A 20,518-nucleotide genomic window follows, 5' to 3' on the forward strand; every position below is an offset into this window, starting at 1 on the left:
TGTCCACAGGCATTCCAAATAACAAGCCCTTTGACATGCATATGTATTCACATTTCAAATGTCTGTCTGTGGCTTGGCTATTTTATAATGTCTTGAAATATACAGAAATTCTTAATTATAATAGTCAGATTTATTATTTATTGAGTTTTTATAGTTCATGTTTTTGTTCCTGTTAAAGAAATTTTTACCTATTTTAAGGTCATGAAAATATTCTCTTCCATTATTTTCTAGAATATTTATTGTTTGTCTTTTAACATTTAGATTCAAAGTCTACTAGAATTGATCTTGTTGTATAAGACGTGTGGTAGGGGTCACATTTTATTATTATTTCTATGTGCTTATCCTATTATTCAGCACCCTGTATCAAAAGATGTTTCCCCATTGTAGCTGTCCTGCCTTTGTCCTATATGGGAATACTGAATATTACAAAGATGTTTTCCATTAAAAATTTATTTGTGGAATGCTCACAGTTCATTCGCCAACTCTTTAATTGTTGAGAGTCTATTGTACAAATAAAGTTATAATAAACATTCATCTGAATATCTTGCAGTACACAAAAAGTTCATGCATTTCTATCATTTCATGCATTTCTAGGTACGTACCTAGGAGAAAAATTGTTGATTCATAGGAATTGCTTACTTTCAACTTTAGGAGTATGTTGATCTTGATGTAAAATAGAGACTATTGTGTACAAGCCCTGATGCAATTTCTGGTGTCTTATTAAAATTTCATGGAACATGGTTATTTACAGACGGAATCTTCTTGGTTACCAATTACTGCCTTGTGCTTAAAAAAAAAAAGACTTATTTTGTCATAGTTTATAGCATCCCAGTATTCATGGGTCTAAGTGCTGCCTGTATCTGCTCCTACACGATACTCCTTTTACCCAAATTTTGGTATTCAGAATGCAACCAATTATTGCCACACCCATTTACTGTATATTTCTGTTTCTGTTCGAATTTAGAGAGAAAGGAATGGCAGAGGGAGCAGGGTGTGACCGTGGCCTGCTCAGAAGACTGCTCCTATTTAGAGAGGCAGTGGATGCTTAGTTTCCCTGACCATGTGGCCCTGAAGCCTAAAGATAAGGACAAATGGTGGGCCAGATTAGTCCAACTTTCCTCTGTAATCTGGTGGACACCACATTGATTTCAGTTAATAAGGCCAAGTGTCTGTGTACCAGGCTTGTGTTCTCAATCTTATTTTACCAAATCTTCAAATAATGAAAATCGTTTACATTGGTTCCCAGTGGTGGTGTTTGTGGGTGTGTGTGTGTGTTTCTGTATCTTCTTTTGGCAATCTTTAAGGGCAAATTAGGAGATAGCAATCTAGACGCTGTTAGTCTGAGGCCATGTTTTACCCGGAAGTTCTAGTTTTACCCTTTTTAATTGGAGAAACATACAAACAGCTTTGCTATGTAACTTTAATTTATCTCAGAGTTAATGTCGATCCACAAAATAGCTCTTGTTATTAACAAAGAAAAAAAGCTATTCAGTTTTTTCTATTTCAGACAAATGAGAAACACTTTTGTCAACAAAATCACATATTTACAACAACAAAAACAATACCTATTAAAATCAAACAGAAAACATCATACACTGTGGTTCGAAAGAAATTCTAGACATGGGTGGAAATTTAGTAAGTGCTACTGAATTAATTAAAATTCTGTTTGTTTGTTTTTTCCTGTCAGAGAAACTTTTCATTTTAAAATAGTACTTAAAGGAGAATAATGTTTAAATTTTCTAAGTGTCCTGCTAGATAATAGAGTATATTAATGCTTATATATTTTAATGTACCTTATTTCAAGCTTATTTCAAACTTAACTTAAAATATGCTAGTAATGTAATTACTATACAAATTTTCTTATGCAAATCATCTTTAATTATGAATCTTAGAAATCTAAAAAAAAATCTGACCTCAGTACTATATAGGTGTGGGCTTCACTGCTGATAAAAATCTGGCAAGGTTTGTCATCTCCTTAACAGAACATCAACCCTACCTGTAGAGCACATGGTCTTCAGAAACACCAATCCTCTAAATCACTAACTATGGAGTTCTCTTATCAGCTGGCAGAATCTCTAAGTGATTATATTTCAGCTCCAATTACAATCTGCTGAAGAAAACTGCTATTTGAGAAAGTAATTAATAAAGTAATATTTTAAAAAGTAATAATACTAAGCTAAGCAGACACCAAGTACTCTGACACACTTTGCATATAACACATATCATGCTCACATAAACTGAGAGATAAATACTTTTTTCATTTTCATAGATGCTAAAATTGAGACAGACTTTAAAATACATGGAAAGCTCTTTACATTCTATACATTCTCAATTACTGCTGAGATATAATACTAAACTACACTGGAAAGCATAATACAGTTTATATTGCTGTTATGATTACCGCTGAAGTTGCTGCTTGTGGAAATGCAGAATTTTTAATAAAATTATTAAATCATTTTATATATATAATTGATTCAACAGTCATATCTATAGCTAACATTTGTTAAAGGCTTTCTATCTGTTAAGCACTTAGCTAAGCAAATTATATGTCAACTAATTCAATATTTATAAGAACCTGATATATCAGTTCTTATTAGCCCAGTTATTTATATAAAGCAACAGTGCTCAAGGTCAGTGAGCCAGCCAGATGGAGAGCATGGATTAGAATCCAGGTAGTCTGACTTGAAGCATCAGCCCTAAACATTGTATTTTACAATCTCTCTGTGTTCAATGAGAGGCTATTCCTATTTTCATTTTACTATCTGTACCCCTAACTCTATTTTAAGTGTATATATTTCATAAGTGTGGCATGGTACTAATTAAAAATCATTATTGACCATAGAATTCAGTCAATAGACAATAATCAATTGACAATTAACAAAAACAAAGGTATTGATTTCATTTTCCCTCAGAGGCAGTGATATCTTGGCAACAAGTCCTCTATAATGTGATCTTCTTACTATTTAGCAGGCAATGCCACAGACTTTGAAAAAAAGTGTTTAAAGATTCACAAAATAGTATATCACTGAAGGAACCTGTCAACCGCACCTTATCATAAAACCACAGAAGGCTCCCTCTAAGGCCTGGCAGGATAATGGTATACACGGAGCTTAGCGCATAGAAGGGAGAGAAGTTGCTGATTATTTTTTCAAAGGCACAGCTACGGAAAAAGAGTGGGCTGAAAGCAGAATTCCGAATTCAGACATAAAGCTTCTTCTCTTGTAGTGGTCCAAGGGCAACTTGTCCTATCTGGGATTTGCACAGGGATTCACTTCATCTCCCTTTTACTTGACACTTAGTGGATGTGCAAGCTGTGCAGCTTTGTGTAACCCTTAGATTAAGGGATGAGGTTTGAAGAAGCAGGGTAGGGCCTTTTCTGTCTCACTCACTGGTTTTGCTTTTTGGAAATACAGGGAAGGAGGCAAACTACTGCCCCCTACCCTGACCTAAAGGCAGGTGCAGATAGATTCTGCAGCCTCGCCCGTCCACAGGATAAGTAATTGATGAGACAAAGCTGTTTGCTCCAAATGGTAGCTTCAAAATGGCATACATATGAACAACAAAAACAAAAGACTAACAAAGCACCATAGACATTCCAGGCCTTATGCCAGTCTTGACCCACATCTAATTCTTGAGTTTCACTCTCCCAGGAAGAAGACTTTTAAAGGAATAGAGGCACTCGGGAATGGGTAGGACTTAACACGCTTGTTTTCCTTATTGCTTGGTAACTTCACAGAGCTCAGTTTCAATGTTTATTTTTAAATCATATTAAAATTTTAAGAGCTTTAAAAATGACCGAGTTGCCAAGTGAACGAAGCCAGTCTGAACAGCAGGAGGCAGGGATCACTTAGGCCATCCTAGAGTCTGTTGCAGTAAGGTTTATGGATTAGATAAAAGTTAAATCATTGGTTTAAAAGATTTAAAGGTTGATTTAAAAAAAAACATCTTATGAAATACAGTATGAGGGAAGCAAGGCTTATAGTCTTATTCACCAAACTCCTCAATAGAACTGGGGAATAACTTATCAGTTTGGAAAATGTCACAACAGAAGAAATAAAAAAAGAAAAATACCACGACAGAAGAAATAAAAATAGAGGGAAAAAGATGGAAATGAAGGGATCTGGGTTTTACTCATGGTTCTACCTCGGCTGACATGTCTTTAGACAACCGGCTTCTCCTCCTTGTCACTCAATTCTCCTACCATGAGTCAAAGTGTAGGTGCTATTACAAGTCAAGGATTCTTGTAACTCTGACATTCCACAATGTTCTTCTTTTCTCCAAATGTTTCTCCAAGAGGCTGTTTTCTAAGATCTCTCAAATCTTTCAACTAACTCTGGCTAGAGTTTTTATTTCTGTAAAGAATGATGTTCACATAAATATCTGGCAGCTGAATTCACTCTCTAAAGTGCTCCAAAGGTCTTTTCAGGGAAAACTGTCAATGACAATTGAGATCTGTTTTACCTCTACCTGAATAAGCACCATTAACATCACAAGGGAGAAAATAGAAGACAAGGGCTTCTCTTATTCCAAAAGGAAAAGCAAATCTCTGATCTAATTCAATGTTATCAAATTTCACAAATCAACTGGAATACAAAGCACATAGTCTGGAATGTGGCACACTTTTCTGACCAATGAAATAAAGTTTGAAGAAGAAAATGAAGAGATGTAACATCCTTTAAGTGAAATTTAGCGTCAAGTTTTAGAGGCAAGGCATAAAAACAAGAGCAGGGTTGTGATTCCAGCAACAGAACAAACAACATAATTTCAAAATCCTCATGCAATAGAACACCTAGAAATAACTGATAAAATAAAACATACATATTTTGAAATGCATAGAAGAAGTAGCAAGAAAGTATGTAAAGCTCTAGCTTCCAGGTAGAAAAAAAGAAGTAAAAAACCACAAAACATGCAGGCAAGTTGATAATGTGGCTGCTAGGTAGGATCTAAAAATAAGTAACAAAAAGTAACAATAGTGAAAACAAACATTTATAAATTTAAAGATAAAACTTCTGAATACATAATAAGCTAAAGAAGTAAAGTGCAATGAAAACTAAAAAATATTGAAAGTGAAAATATGGTCTCTACAAAATTATGCTGATTCAGATGAACTGTATATGCATATGAAAAGAAAGTTTGACTCCTTTAAACTTTATTCCAACATCATTTCTAGTCCAGAAATAAACCCATATGTTTATGACCAATTGACTTGTTAAGAAGAGCACTAAAGAAATTCAATAGGGAAAAATGGTCTTTTCAACAAATGGTGCAGAACTGTATATCAACCTACATGCAAAACAAGTTGGATCTCTACTGAAATGACACACAAAAATTTACTCAAAATGAATCATAGACCTAAATGTATTAGAAGAAAACTATAAAATTATTACATTAAAACATATGGTAAATATTTGGGACCCTGGGTTATGTAATGATTTCAGATATAACTCCAATAGCACAAGTAACAAACCAATCAACAAACAAAAAAACCAGATAATTAGGTCTATATAAAAACTAAACATGTTCATGCTGCAAAAAATACCATCAATAAAGTGAAAAGGCAAACCACAGGATGGGAAAAAAAGGTAAAGGATTTAAATAGAGATTTCTCCAAAAAATATATACAACTGGAGAAAGAGCACAAATTTTCTCAAAATAATTAAAATCATTAGTAAAATGCAAGTCAAAACCACAGTGAGATACTACTTTTCACCCATAATGATGGCTATAATCAAAAAGACAAAAATTAAGCCAGCATTGGCAAGAATGTGGATAAACTGGAATCCTCAGACATTGCTAGAGGGGATGTGAAGAAGCTTTGGAAAACAGTTTGGAGATTATTCATAACATTAAACATAGACTTATCACAGCACCAATTTTACTCCTAGGTATATATCCAAGAGAAAAGAAAATACACGTCCATATAAAACTTATACATGAACATTCATAATAGCATTATTCATAATAGTAAAAAAGAAGAAAAAATGCAATGTCTGCCTTATGAATACATGAATAAAATGTGGTATATTCATATGATATAATATTATCAGGCATTAAAAAAGAATTAAATATTAACACGTACTACAATATGATAAACATTGAAATTTTACACTTCAGGAAGCTAGTCACAGAAGACCTTATATTTTTTCATTTATATGAAATTCAATAGTAGGAGAATATAAAGAGAAAGAATATAGATAGATTAATCATATCCCAGGGCTGGAGGAGGAATGGATGGAGTAGAAATTAACTGCTAATGAGTACGGGGTTTCTTTTAGAGGAGATAAAATGTTTTAAAATGATATTATGGTGACGGTTGTACAACCTTATAATAAAAACATATTGAATTGTACATTTTAAATGGGTGATAAATTGTATGGTATGTGAATTTTATCTCAATAAATCTCAAAAAATCAATAAAAGATGAAGTATACATAAAATATTGCTTCTGAAAGCTAACAAAAAGTCAGAGTAGTGAATAGTTCTTAAACAGAACACAAAAAGAAAAAGATGGATAAATTTGCCTACAGTACATGTAAAAGCAAAGTTTCTGTTCATTACAGGAAGACTCATTATTATAAATCTCACGTTCACCTACAAAGCTGATATAATTTAAATGAAGATCTCAACAGAGCTTTCTGTGTATGTATGCAACTTAATAAGGTAATTCTAGTATTTATATGAAAGACCAAAGTATTATTGATAGGAAATTTTTGAAAAAGAACTAGGTAAGTGGGCTTAGCCTTTAAAATATCAATATTTATTACAATTCTATAAGAATTAAGGCAGCACGGTATTCATGCAGGAATAGACAATATTAGATACACAATAGAAATCCCAGAAAAAGACCTATACATATGTGACTGAGATGGAATTACAAATCCGTGTACTCATTATGGATAGGATGAACTATTTAATTAGTGGCACTACGAAAATGTTATTTTCATGGAAAAAAAAGACACAATACACAAAAAGGAAAAAAAAAAAGAAAGAACTAAAGACAAATATGAAAAGAAAAATTTTTTAAATTTTAGAATAAAATGTAGAAGGCTGTTTTTATGGTTTTGGTTGAAAAGTAGTTTTGTCTATGTGTTTGTTCTTAACATGAAAAAAAAAAAAAGCACCAGCACCTGTAATAAAGGTAAAACTGTGATAAATACAACTATATTCGAATAAAACTTCTGTTCATTAAAAGATATAAAGAATGTGAAATGTGAGCTGTAATGATATTTCCATAAAACACAAATAAAGGATTAGTCTCCAGAATATATAAATAACTCCTCTTAAACAATAAAGCAAATAATCCATTAGAAATAAAAATGTGATGATATTAATAGATATTTACCATAGGGGAAAAGAAGTTGCATTATCTGGAACAGAAAAGGATTAGAAACAAATAAAACTTTCCATCAACCAGAAAGTAAATAGTGTTGATACAAATAATGCCACTTGTTTTACAGTCATACAATGGACTACTATGTATGAAGGAGCCCTTAAAGAGTTGTTCAACTTTTTAAGAAGTGATGTAAAATACATGAAATATTCTTCATAGTTTAAAAATCTGCAAACCAATGTTTCATATCGTTTAAGCATATGTCATATGTAGTAAAAATATAAAAACAATCATAAGAAAACTAATCACCAAAATCAGAATAGTGGTTAATTCTACTGAGACAAACTGATAAAAGGATCGGAGAGTGTTACATAGGAGTCTTCGATTTTGTCTGTGATATTTTATTCTGAAACAAATACGGCAAGCAATTCAGATTCAGTTAAGCTCAGTGTTGGACACAGCTGGTTACAACTAAATATGGTCTAATAATACAGTTTTTAATATGCTCTAAATATTCATAATAACAGTAATTTGAAAGGTCAGCATTGCTGTTGACCTTTGAAATCGACAATTGCGGATTGTATATTTGTTTCGCTGTTAAAATCTTACTTATAACTTAAGCGTCAGTCTCTTCACCTGCATAACGGGGGCAATAACAACTTTGTGTGACTATTTTAAGAAATAAATAAGTTGAACACTGAAACATAAAATAGTATACACACCATAGTCAAAGACCTTTAAACAGTAAAACTTACATTTTAATCATAGTCACTAAAAAGTATATTTCCTTCAGTCGACTATACTTCAACCCACATCATCATTTAAAAAATGAAATACAGTAAAATAAGCTTATTAGAGATATTAAACTGGACATATTAGGTCATTGGTGATTCAGAAAGGATTCCTTGAGGTCTAAGGGGCATCAATGGGAGCAAACGATCACATTAGACCTCATGTACCAAAGAGACATGAACCCTGTCAGCCTCCATGTCAGCCTCCACATCAGCTACCTGAGACAACTCTCTACATTACTCTACAAACACTCACCCAGAAGTTATTCTGCACTTGTCAGTGTTCAATTGGAAATACAAAGAAAATATACTTAAGAATTTACTGAACGTTTGAAAATGAAGATTTTCAGACTAAAAGATCAAATTTTAAATGCAAAACAGAATCAAATGTCATTTTTATTATAAAGGAGTTTAAAAAATGAACTTTGTAGGGAATCTGAAAAAAATCAGTAACACTGCTTGAATGCCACATCGATTACTTGTAATATCAGTGTAATTACTTGTAACATGAATGCATGCATGCCATATGCTTGTACAGAGCTCTCAAAACAGAACAAAACAAGAGTGTTCATAAAAAGGGTCACTTGATTTCCAACGTGTGTTTGGGAAACTAATTTAAAATATTGGTAATCATACAAGTCCAATGAATATATTCCTAAAAAAAGCTGTGCTATTTCCAGGTATTCAGATCAATCTGTCTCATGAAAACAAGTAAAAATTATGCAAAGCAAAATCTTAAAAAGCATTAAAGAATTCACAAGGTAGTGAGGAATTGCTAGGTCAAGCCCAGGACACAGCGGGAATCAGAAATGGAGAGGTAAACAGCATACCTGTATATCTAGGTTGCTTTTACCAAGGACATTCACAGATCCTGCAAATGCAGGCTATTGTATTAGCACTTTTCTGTGTGCTGGGTGCCAGGAATACAATGGTGACTAAGCCAGACAGCCCCGTCTGCCCAAGATATTTTTAGGACACCTCAGTAGTGAGTGTACTTGAAATATGAAGACACTCCCTTGTTTTGGCTCTAGATTTCATAATACGAAACACAAGCAGATGCCTAAAAAAAGAAAAAAAAATGGGTAAGCTCAACAGAGAAAGGTCAAAATCTACAAGGGCAGGTTGAATTCATCTACATTTCTGCTGCAAAATAAAAATGTCAAGTCAAAATACAGAATGGGGAAAAACATCCCTGAAACATGGGAATGGCCTAGTACATTACCCTGGCCAAAGGCTACTGTTTCACTTGAATATTTAACTTGAAATGGCAGACCTTCGGTACAGGGTATCAAAGTTTCTGGCGCTGAATAACTGCTTAGTATTGTCATCTGTGTCCTTGACCGTACGTGAAATTAGGGTACTTCACATATACTTCAAGGCAAACTATTCTAAACTCTTAGGTGTTTATCATTAATCAGATACTCCAAGAAAGCAGAGAACAAAGTCTTCCATAACTTTCAGACTGAGATGAATTTGATCTGATCAGAAATGTATTGGCTCCTGCAGAAAAGATGAGACCTAGGCTGTGTTCCTTACATTTGCAGAAAATTTCTTTTCATGACCCAGCAGACCTATGTTCCTCTTTCTTTCTCCTTAAAAGCTCTATTAATAAGACAAGAACCTCTTGAGACCCAGCAAGAGAAGGATTATCAAACAACTCTGTTTGCTAAAATCATAAGGCAGATGACCTTATCACATTGGCTACAAGTAATCTACTCATAGTAAAAATATATCAAGTCATGATGGAAACTTTGGAAAGCTGGCATTGAAAATATACAATGCAGTATTAATGGCTACTTTACCACAAACTTAGTTCTTTCCAGTACTAGAATTGCTCATACTGTTAAAAGTTAGACATTTTAAAGATATAGAAAGATGAACTCTATAAGTTCCCCATGGATGTCAATTATGACTGTGACCCTGGCTGTTTGTACTCGGATAAGCTTCTCCAGTGTTGGTAGTTTAGTTTCCTAAACTGTAGAAGAATAGGTCAAGATAAAAAATGGCTTTTAATTCTTCTTTGGTAATAGGCAATATCCCAAGGAAAAAAAAAACACACATTCTTACATATTTATATAATTATGTATGCGTGTAATTTCAGAGAGTTCATGGATTCCCTGGAGTTCACGTGGGAGCCCTACAGAGCTCCCTGGACACCAGGCTAAGAACTTCTGGCTGTTCCTATAAGCAGCCTGAGGTGACCTCTGAAAATGGTTCCCTACTCACTTCACCCAAAAAAATCCCATAAAATCATGCAAATCAAATCTTCAAATTTTCATGTTCACTTTAAGAACACTTGTGAAATTGCCCAGGCCATCAAGGGTATGCATATCCGAAAAGCCACCAAGTATCTGAAAGATGCCACTTTACAGAAAAAAATGTGTGCCATTCCCTCATTACAATGAGGGAGTTGGTAGGTATGCCCAAACAGTCGGGGAGACACGGGGACCAAAAAGAATGCTGAATCTATGCTGCACATGCTTAAAAATGCAGAGAGAAGTGCTGGACTTAAGGGTTTAGATGTAGACTCTCTGGTCACTGAGCACATCCAGGTGAACAAAACTCCCAACATGCAGCACAGAACTGACAGAGCTCATGGGCAGATGAACTTGGCTGCAAGCTCCCCCTGCTACACAGAGATGATCCTCACCAAACAAGAGCAGATCGTTCCTAAACCAGGAGAGGAGATTGCACAGATGGAAAAGTTATCTGTCCCAGAAGAATCTGAAGAAACAAAAACTTATGCCCCGGGAGTAAATTGAGCATTAAATAAATGTTAATAAAAGTAAAAGTAAGAAAAAGGAAGAGGAAGAAGAGAAGGAAAGGAAAGGAAAGGAGAGGAAAGGAGAGGAAAGGAATGAGCTTCTGGGTCAGGCAGTCTCAAAATGCTCTCAGTCTAAGAACAGTTGCCTCTGTAAACCAAGCCCTCCTCAGTGAGCCTTGGTATAAAGGAATAGGATCTCTTACCGGGCAAATCCTCAAAATACTAAGGAAGACCCACAGCTAAACTAACAATGCAGCCCTTTGAATTTATAAGAAAAAGGGGCATTTGAGATGGTATTGGACAGTTCCTTTTCATTTACTAGTCATCCCTTTTTGTAGACTATGAACGACCAATATGACATATTGTGTTTGAAACCTAGGTAAGTGTAGGCATTCATATTTCTTTAATTTTGTGAGGATATTATGACTTGTAGTTGGGGTATCATAGACGAAGATCCACTTCTACTTCTTATCTTGTGTTACTGTGCACAAATATTTAGTTACTATTTCAATATCTTTATTTATAAAATGGTAATAATAGGGCCTATTTATTTCCCTGAAAACCTGTGCAGATGGGGCCTGATGTGTGTAAAAGAACTAGCAAGACTGCCAGACCTCTTAGGTGCTAGGTAAATGACAACTGTCATCTGGAAAGTGATTAGACAAGGTACAATATGGCACTGTTTCTCAAACTTTAAAATATATGTTTATTTTGCCATAGCCACAGATCACCCATTTAATATTTTTCTTCAGATTTCACTTTCTTAAAAAAATATAGCCTTTGTCAAAATATGTTAACCAAAAAATAACAAGTTTAGCGTGCTTGTTGTTTTTCTAACACATTAAAATAAAGTCATGTTTAATAAAATTTTTAAATTGTTACTGTGAAGCTGAAAATTATTTTGAAAACTATGCTCTGGCAAACATGTAGCTATGAGAAGCCACTAAACCTTAGCTTAAATTATACCTAATCTATATTTATTATTTTCCCTGGCCAAGAGCAAGACTTGAGCCAAGGTGGTTGGAGTTTTGAAGTTGGAAAGAGAAGGAAATGCCCTGCGGAGGCCAGGTAGCAATACCTTAGGCATCCGATGTTCAGTCAGTGAGTTACAGACCCTGAAGGCTGTGAGCAAAGAAGGACGAGAGAAGGAGGCCAGGACAGAAGATGCTTGTATTTAAGTGATCTCAGTTCCAGAAGTGGACTAGCTTGTGTCGTTTTTTTAGTTTGTAAAAGCTGCGTCTTTATTTAACGGCTGAACTATTTTAAAGCTGGTAAAAAGTAATAGATAATTCATCACTTAAAGTAGAAACAAAAACAATGCTGGCTTGGTCAGGATAATAGCTTGAAAAGCAGAAAAACCGGGTCTTTGATGATGATTTAGTGATGGAAATCTTTTATAATGTACCTCTGTTTAAAAGCTAAGTGCAAGGTTATAATTCCATAAAGGATTTGGGAGACCATTAAAACACTGCTTATCTATTAGCCAATATTGACCCTAGAGCTGCCCAGAGCACTACTTATCCAGCATGTTTCTGTATAAAAAATGAAAAAAAAAAAAAGAAAAAAAAAGTCAATAATCAAGGCTGGAGACAAATCACATCTCATTAAAGCCAGATAACTAAAACTCAGTGGTGCAACTTTCATTAACTTAAAATGTACACACACACACACACACACACACACACACACACACCCCCTTATTGTACTACTTTAAGCTACATGTTGGAGAAACAAAGACATCTATCATTCAACAGACCTCTTTTTTTATGCCTACTTTGCCCCAGATATTTGTTCAAATGACTTGGCATAGAGAGTAGAAAAGCAATTTGGAAAATAAAATGAGTACTAAAGTGAAGTCCTGTATGCTCCAGTTTGAACAAAACAAGTTTATTAAGCACCTACTGTATGCTAAAAATTGTGTCTTTTTCTTTACCTTAGTTCTCTCTTTCCATCGTATGGGAGCCAGTGCAGCCTAGAATTAAATGTTTATCTTTTGAGGTAAACAGATCTGGATTGGAACTCTGAATCTGCTTCTTAACTAGGTACATGCACCTGGATTTTTCTAATCTATGCAGAGTTTCCAAGTTGCTTTTCAACATCCTGCTATTAAAACCACCATGGTATAGAAATAAAGGAAATAAAAATGCAATGGTGAAAGATTGGGCTAAAAGGTTGTTCTGACTGATTTTTTGGAGACTTTGGAAGCCAAACAATTTTAAGTCACAAGAGTCCTTACAAATCAGGTTGGGGTAGGCAGGGCTGTGGCAACTGAACTAACAGTGAACTAAGAGCACACAGCATTAGAAATGACTCTTAATAACAGTATTCAACATATATTTAAATAATGCTATTTTATTTCCACTAAAAGCTTTCCCTCCTGTCTTCTTGTTTTGACCCAGTACCACTTTAAAAGCCTATTAAAGAAAAATGACAGATTCCAAGGTCCAAGTGCATCAAGAGTAGTAGTTTCTCTAATCTTGCCCATGCTGCTTTACATTCATTAATGGAAAACATTTTACCTAAGTGTCAAAAATGCCAATAGCCTCTGCTGAACTCTAAGATCTCATGTCAGGATGAGAAATCTCTTGAAGGAAACATCCTGCATTACCTTCTTGTTATCAAAAAACAATGGCTTACCTAAGGACTAGGATGAAAATTTACATCTATAAACATCTAAACATTTTGAACACTCTGGCGAGCATTTACAGGTTTTGAAAATACTGCTTTCCAATGCAGCGACACCAAAGAGGAAAGCATAAATATAGTTATAGAAAATGTCAATCCAGAGGACTCTATTTAGGTATCCTAAAAACATTCCATTCTCACTACTTAATCCCCCTTGTGATTTTTTAAAATAAATTTCCTAAAGAATATTTGCTTTATTGATGCATACATGTCTTTTAAAAAGACTTCAGATAGATCTTTTAGACAATACAATGAAATAAATACAAATGGAACTTCATATGCATATATAAACTTTCATTATATATAGATAGGAAAACATCTAAAGTCAGATAATTTCTCAGGAAATTTTCCTAGATACACATATCAAATATCTGTATTTAACTTACCTCTAAGTGCCTTAGCTGCTGCACATAACGATCTAGTCCAGACTCTGTATTTCTGCTAAAGCTGCTCTTCCAATTGTCCCTACCCTTTCTCTGCTCTTAACAATAGCATTTTTCAACAATCCTTTTATTTTTCCCAATTTTGTTTTCTTTTCCCAATAATGCATGATCAATATAAAATAAAGAGAAAGTGAAAGTATTTCTAGAGATAAAAGCTCAGAGATAATTGCTATTACAAGTTCAGAGTTTTATTTTCTCCTTGCTCTCCCCAAAATATAGATGTAAATATATATGTGTATGCACATATACTCTATATGATATGTAATATTTGATACATAATGCGAACACACACAGAGTTATATATACTGTTATAAAATCTGTTCTTATTCAACTGTACATCCTAGATATCTATATTAATCAAGACTCTTTCAGTTCCAAAGTACAGAAGAAATCCAAACAAGCCAGACAACCATAACTTCCCCCAACCCCAAAAGGCTTTTTCTGTTCATACAGTAAACATTATTTAGCTCTCTACCTATAAAAATTCCAGGAGTTGAGCTATTTAGCTTTAAGAACAGCTGGTTCTGGATATTATTCAAATGCAGTTATCAAGTTTCTCATCTCTACTATCATATCTCCGCTAGTATACCTCTACTCTCTCTCCATCTTTTAATTGTTTTTGTTTATTTGCTTTTGCATTTGTTTTTTTCTATTTGTCTCATTATTTCCTCCTAAAAATAACCTTTTCCCTGTATTTGGGGGAGGGAGCATCTTTCTCTACAGTTCTGGGAGAACATCCCAGAGTGGAATTCAGTTTGGGACCTTGTCCGTCCGTGTATCTGTTGTTATAGCCAAGAGGATGGAGAATTCTACGGGCTATCTTATGGTAGGGAAAGAGAGACAGTCCCACCTAAATCCCAAAGGAAGTGATGTTAGGGTAAAACAACAGGAAAAGCTCATTAATCATCTCTACATCAATACATAAAGTTTTATCTAATTTCATTTGAGTTAGGGAGAAAACCAAGGCTGATGCAAGTGAGAATGATGTTTAAGAGCAAGAACAACACATGAGATCCAGGGTATATAATACCGGGGTTCCTGAAACTTTTTCTTGCTTTTTAGAGAGGAGTGTCTGAGGCTTGGTGGTCTTAGCAACTCGCGTGGAGTTGATCTGCTGGGTCAGGGTATCCCAGAACCAGGGGTGGGGAATACTACAATTTTGTAATCCCATGTTTTATTTATTGTTGTGCCAATTGGCCCACTAGAGGATGAGTGATACAGGTTGGGTATGTCCCATTGTACCTTGAAATAGCTGAATGCTATTCTTTTTATGGTTATATCGTTATTTATTTACCTTCTACTGAAGGATATTTAGGCTCGTTTTGCTACATTATTCTTTGTAACCATTCATAATCATGCAATAAATACCATCATTCATGCATCTCTGTTAACTTCTACGATGATTTTATGAATACAAATTCCTAGAAGTAAAATTACTCAAAAAATTTTATTCCTTTTTAAATACAAGATTAATTTCTTCCTCCTTTATAAACTTTACCTTAAGTCATGAAGACCACACCAATAATTCTATTGCACCTAAAATTGTAATGTTTTCCTAATATTCTCTTTCATGTTTACTCATTTTATAAGTTTATTGTGTGTTCCTATTATGAGTCTGGCTCTGTGCAAGGTGCTAATGTAATTACAAAGAAAAATAATCCATGGTCCTCATTCCTTACAGAGAGTAATTTAGTCAGGTAGAAAGATAGGAGGACAAGTAATTACTATTTGGTGTGATTTGTGCTATAGGAGGGGTGAGTGCAAGTGCTTTGAGAGCAAAGATATACTGACTTTCCAGAAAGAGGAAGAAAGTCTTCATTCAGAAGTAATAGGTTCTCTCCAAAAATGGTGATAGAACCGGGCATCCAAATGCAAGAAAATGAACCTAGACATAGACTTTACAGTTTATGAAAATTAAAACAAAATGGATCATAGACCTAAATGTAAAATGAAAATCTATAAAACTCCCAGAAAATAACATAGGACAAAAACCTTGACGACTTTGTGTTGGGTGATACCTTTTATGATACAATACACAAGACATACCATGAAAGAAATAATAATAAGCTGGACTTCATTAAAGTCTGTGAAAGAAAATATCAAGAGAATTAAAAGACAGGCCACAGACTGGGAGGAAATATTTGCAAAAGACATATCTGCTAAAGGACTGTTATCCAACAAATATAGAAAACTCTTAAAAGTAAGCGATAAGAAAACAACCTGTTTAAAAAATGGGCTGAAGGTCTTAATAGATACTTCACCAAAGACAGATATATGTCAAATAAGCATATGAAAAGATGCTCAATACAAATTAAAACAACAGTGGCATACCACTACATGTGTATTAGAATGGCCCAAATCTAGAACACTAACAACACCAAATGCTGGTGAGGACGTTAAGCAACAGAAACTCCCATACATTACTGGTGGAAATGAAAAATGATAAACATTTTGGAAGACAGTTTGGGAGTTTCTTAAAAACTAAACATTCCTACCATATGATCTAGCAATTGTGATCCTTGGTATTTACCCAAAGGGCTCAAAAAGCTATGTCCACACACAAAAAAATCTACACATAGATGTTTATAGCAGCTTTATTCATAATTGCCAAAACTCTGAGGTAACCAGAGTTTATCCATTTATATACTGAAGATGTCCTTCAGTATATAAATGGATAAACTGTGGTACATCTTGACATTGGAATATTATTCAGCACTTAAAAAGAAATGAGCTATAAATTCATGTGAAGACACGGAGGAAACTTAAACACATATTACTGAGTGAAAGAAGCCAACCGGAATGGCTACATACTGTATAGTTACAACTATATAACATTCTAGAAAAGGCAAAACTATGAAGACAAAAAAACACTAGTAAAAAAAATCAGTGGTTGCTGACAAGGGAGTAAGAGTGGAGAGACAAACAGGCAGTGCACAGAGGATTTTTAGGGCAGTGAGAATGCTCTGTATGATCTTATAATGATGGGTATATGTCATTATACATTTGTTCAAACTCATAGAATGTACAACACGAAGAGTGAACCCAAAGAGTCTAAGGCCATATCACCATGAACAAACCCAATCCCATCTGATCTCGGAAGCTAAGCAGGGTCGGGCCTGGTTAGTCCTTGGATGGGAGACCACCTAGGAAGACCAGGTGCTGTAGGTGTAAAAAATAAAAAAAAATAAGAGATTATAAACTGACAAGGTCCTTGCAATCTGTGAGGTCAACCAAGGGTCACCTTGCGCCCCCCCACCAAAAAAAGAGTGAACCCAAAGATAAACTATGGACTTTGAGTGATGTGTAAATGTAGGTTTATCAGTGGTAAAAAAAAAAAAAAAGTATCATTCTAGTGAGTGATGCTGATAATGGTGGAGGCTATGCATGTATGGGGGCAGGAGGTATATAAAACTCCTCTAAAAATTGTCTTTAAAAAAGAAATATGAGATTTGATTCCAAAAAATAGGAGGAAGAGGAGTGTAAGCATTCCTAAGTAGAGGGAACTCCACACGCAAAAGCACTATGGTCATGAAGGGAGAGTGTATTCAAGACTCTTTAGGGCACTGGTTGTGATAGGAGCAGCTGGTGCCTGGAAGGACTGTCAGATAACATAAGGGAAAATTCTAATCACCCTAACATTTGAGACTCACTGCTCTTATGTTCTTATTTCTTATTCTCCCCAATAAACTGCAAACTTTTGAGGACAGGTACTATATTTTATTAATTTTGTTATCCTTTATACTTCGTGCAGTGCCTGGAATGTCTATGTGAACACACACATACACCTTCAAAAATATACAAGCGAATGACTCAACTTGTGATTTGTCTTCTCAAAGTCACAGCTTTTTCTTTTGAATGAAATATTTGAATTTAGAAATTTTCTATTAATGTACCTTTTTTTGATTGCATATAAAATGGAAGAAAAATCACCTATAATCTCCGTTCTATAATTGGTGCCTCTCTCTCTCTCTCACACACACAAACACACACAGCACACAAATTATAATTTTCCTTTCTAATCTGCCTTCTTTTTTCACTTCCTTGACATGTTCCCATATCATTATAATCAACCCCACTGTGATTTTTTTAAATAACTGCTACCTCTGTAGTTATATACCTGAATGGCTTCCACATTTTTGATGTTGGAAACTGATGTATCCACCTCAACTGCAACCAGTCTTGACTAAACAATTGTCATTTTTTCAGCCAGACTGCTGTAAAGTGGTCCCCACTTCCAACATTGTTCCCCTACCCACATGTATGGTGTGATCTTATGAAAACAAAAATCTGTTCAAAACTCTTTAAATGTAGAATAATATACAAATTCTCCATTACAGGCCCCCTGCAATATTGTGCTTGCTTACCTCTGTCTCTCCTCTCATTTCAGCCATCCTGGTGGTCAGTCTCTGTGTTCCTGCCACACAGGCCACATATCAGTTTCTCAAAAACACCAAGCTCTTTCCCACCCCAGGACCCTCGTACAGGGACACTCTCTGCCTGGAATGCCTCTTTTTCCCCACTGTTCCCTCGGCTGACTTCTCATCTCTCAGTTCTTGCCTCCAGTGCCTCCTGAGAGGTTGCTCCCTGATCACCCTAGGTAGCTCTTCTTCCACTAATGACCTACATAATGACAACTGGTAAACAGATATTCATGTGTTGGTTTACTTATTTATTGTACGACTCCTCCATTAGAATACAAACTTCGCAAGGGTAGGGATTTTTCCTGTTGCATTCAACGATAAATATCCAAAAATTAATACAGAGTTTGGCACCTGGTGGGCTTTCAAAACACAGACTATAAAGGAGATGTTAAGGGGAGGATTAAGGCGGTGGTTCTCAAATGCCGTACCAGCACCAGCACTATCAACCATTAACACCAGCTGAAAACTGGTTAGAAAGGCAAATCTCAGGCCTCAAATTGAATTACTGTTATCAGAAGCTCCTGGGATAAAGCCCAGTCATCTGTTTTTTTAATAAGCCTTACAGGTGATTCTGATATTCCCAGTTTGACAACCACTGTTGTAAAGTATTTGTTTAGAAACAGAAACATATGTATTTTGTTTAAGTTTCCACAGCCAAAATTTCTTAGAATGTGAACCTTAAATGTTACTGAAAGTAATCTAACATGTCATTGAGAAAAAAGGTCCAAAAATAATTTTTAAAATATATTAATAATTAGTGATAGTTCTGCTTATGTTAGCATTTAAGATTGTAAAACATACATTTTTTATGAACATTAAGTATAATTATGCAGCACATATTTTTTCCTGAAAAGAGTCTTTAAATGGAAAGCTACTTTCATACTCAGATGGCTGAGTATTAATTCAGTTAAGATCAGGTAGAACTATAGAAAAATTGCATTTACTACTTCTCTCAAGATGGTTCAAACAATGAGTTGATCTAGATGATTTATCACTTTGACTTTGAGGTAAATTTTTCCCATACTAATTTTCATTATTTTATTTAAGGGGAATCATTCATTTTTCACATTTGGAGTATTCTATGTGAATAAGATAGTTTCTTGAGCAACACAGTATCAATGGGGTTACAAAGAAGATAGGAAATTAATCACTGAAGATGAGATTTCAGACTGGATCCAAAACACCTGAGATACCTGACCTACATAACTGGATCAAGTGTGGCTCTGAATACCATCTAATAAAACATATATCCACGGCAAGAATAAGAGTTATGAAGCAAGTGTAAATATTCTTTTAAAAAGTTAAAAGGGAACTAAAGCAAAAAGAGAAAAAGTATTAATTGGATTTCTATAATATAATAAGCGTTGTACTAGTGCTGTTTTAAACTTTTATTATTCCCATTTTTTATTTACTCTAAATAAAGGTTTTCCGGTTTGCCTAATGAAAACCAAAGCCAAATCTTTCTAAGTAGAATAGTCTTCGATGGAACACAGACTCGTGTTTTATTTTTAAATAAATGAGCTTTACATTTCCTTTTCATGGGAGTAATTTACAGAAAATAAATCAGGATATACCTTTCCTGCTCACTGATTTTTATATTTTAAATACTATATAAAGAATCTTTTAAGTACGTTTTCTTCTTAAAGAAAAGAACACTTATTTTTATGTCAGTGATTATCCATTCTAAGTAATCTAACCTTGAATTCAGATTTAAAAATTGAACCTTTCATCTCCAAAGGGAAACTGCTGACATTTTTAAACAAAGAAATTAAAATAAAGCCTTCCGATGGGACAAAATTAATTTCCTATCACCTTTAAAACCAGGAAAAAATAAAAACGGCAGGCTGAAACCTTTTGTTACCTAGCTTAGATCACAGTGAATTTCATAGTTGTATTAGTTGTTTAACATTTAATGCTAAGAGATATACTACAAGTTCAGATTTTTTTCAGAATTTTCTACTTTGAATTATTTACTAAAAAATCTTGTATAAAAATAATTCTTAAGAACATTTAAAAAATAAGTACTTTTCAAGTAATTTTATTTTATATATTTTTCAATCAAGAACTTATTTAGAGTAGAATTT

At 34.3% G+C, this 20,518-nt stretch overlaps 1 protein-coding gene and 1 pseudogene across 1 annotated transcript in view; one reads left to right on the forward strand and one right to left on the reverse strand.

Moving 5' to 3' along the window:
• ANO3 (anoctamin 3) overlaps positions 1-20,518 on the reverse strand; it is a 361,383-nt gene that overhangs the window by 119,814 nt on the left and 221,051 nt on the right. The gene's annotated exons all lie outside the window — the stretch shown is intronic.
• LOC111741320 lies at positions 17,063-17,181 on the forward strand (annotated as a pseudogene).

This window comes from Pteropus vampyrus, unplaced genomic scaffold (assembly GCF_000151845.1).
Source record: "Pteropus vampyrus isolate Shadow unplaced genomic scaffold, Pvam_2.0 Scaffold76, whole genome shotgun sequence".
Classification (NCBI taxonomy): domain Eukaryota; kingdom Metazoa; phylum Chordata; class Mammalia; order Chiroptera; family Pteropodidae; genus Pteropus; species Pteropus vampyrus.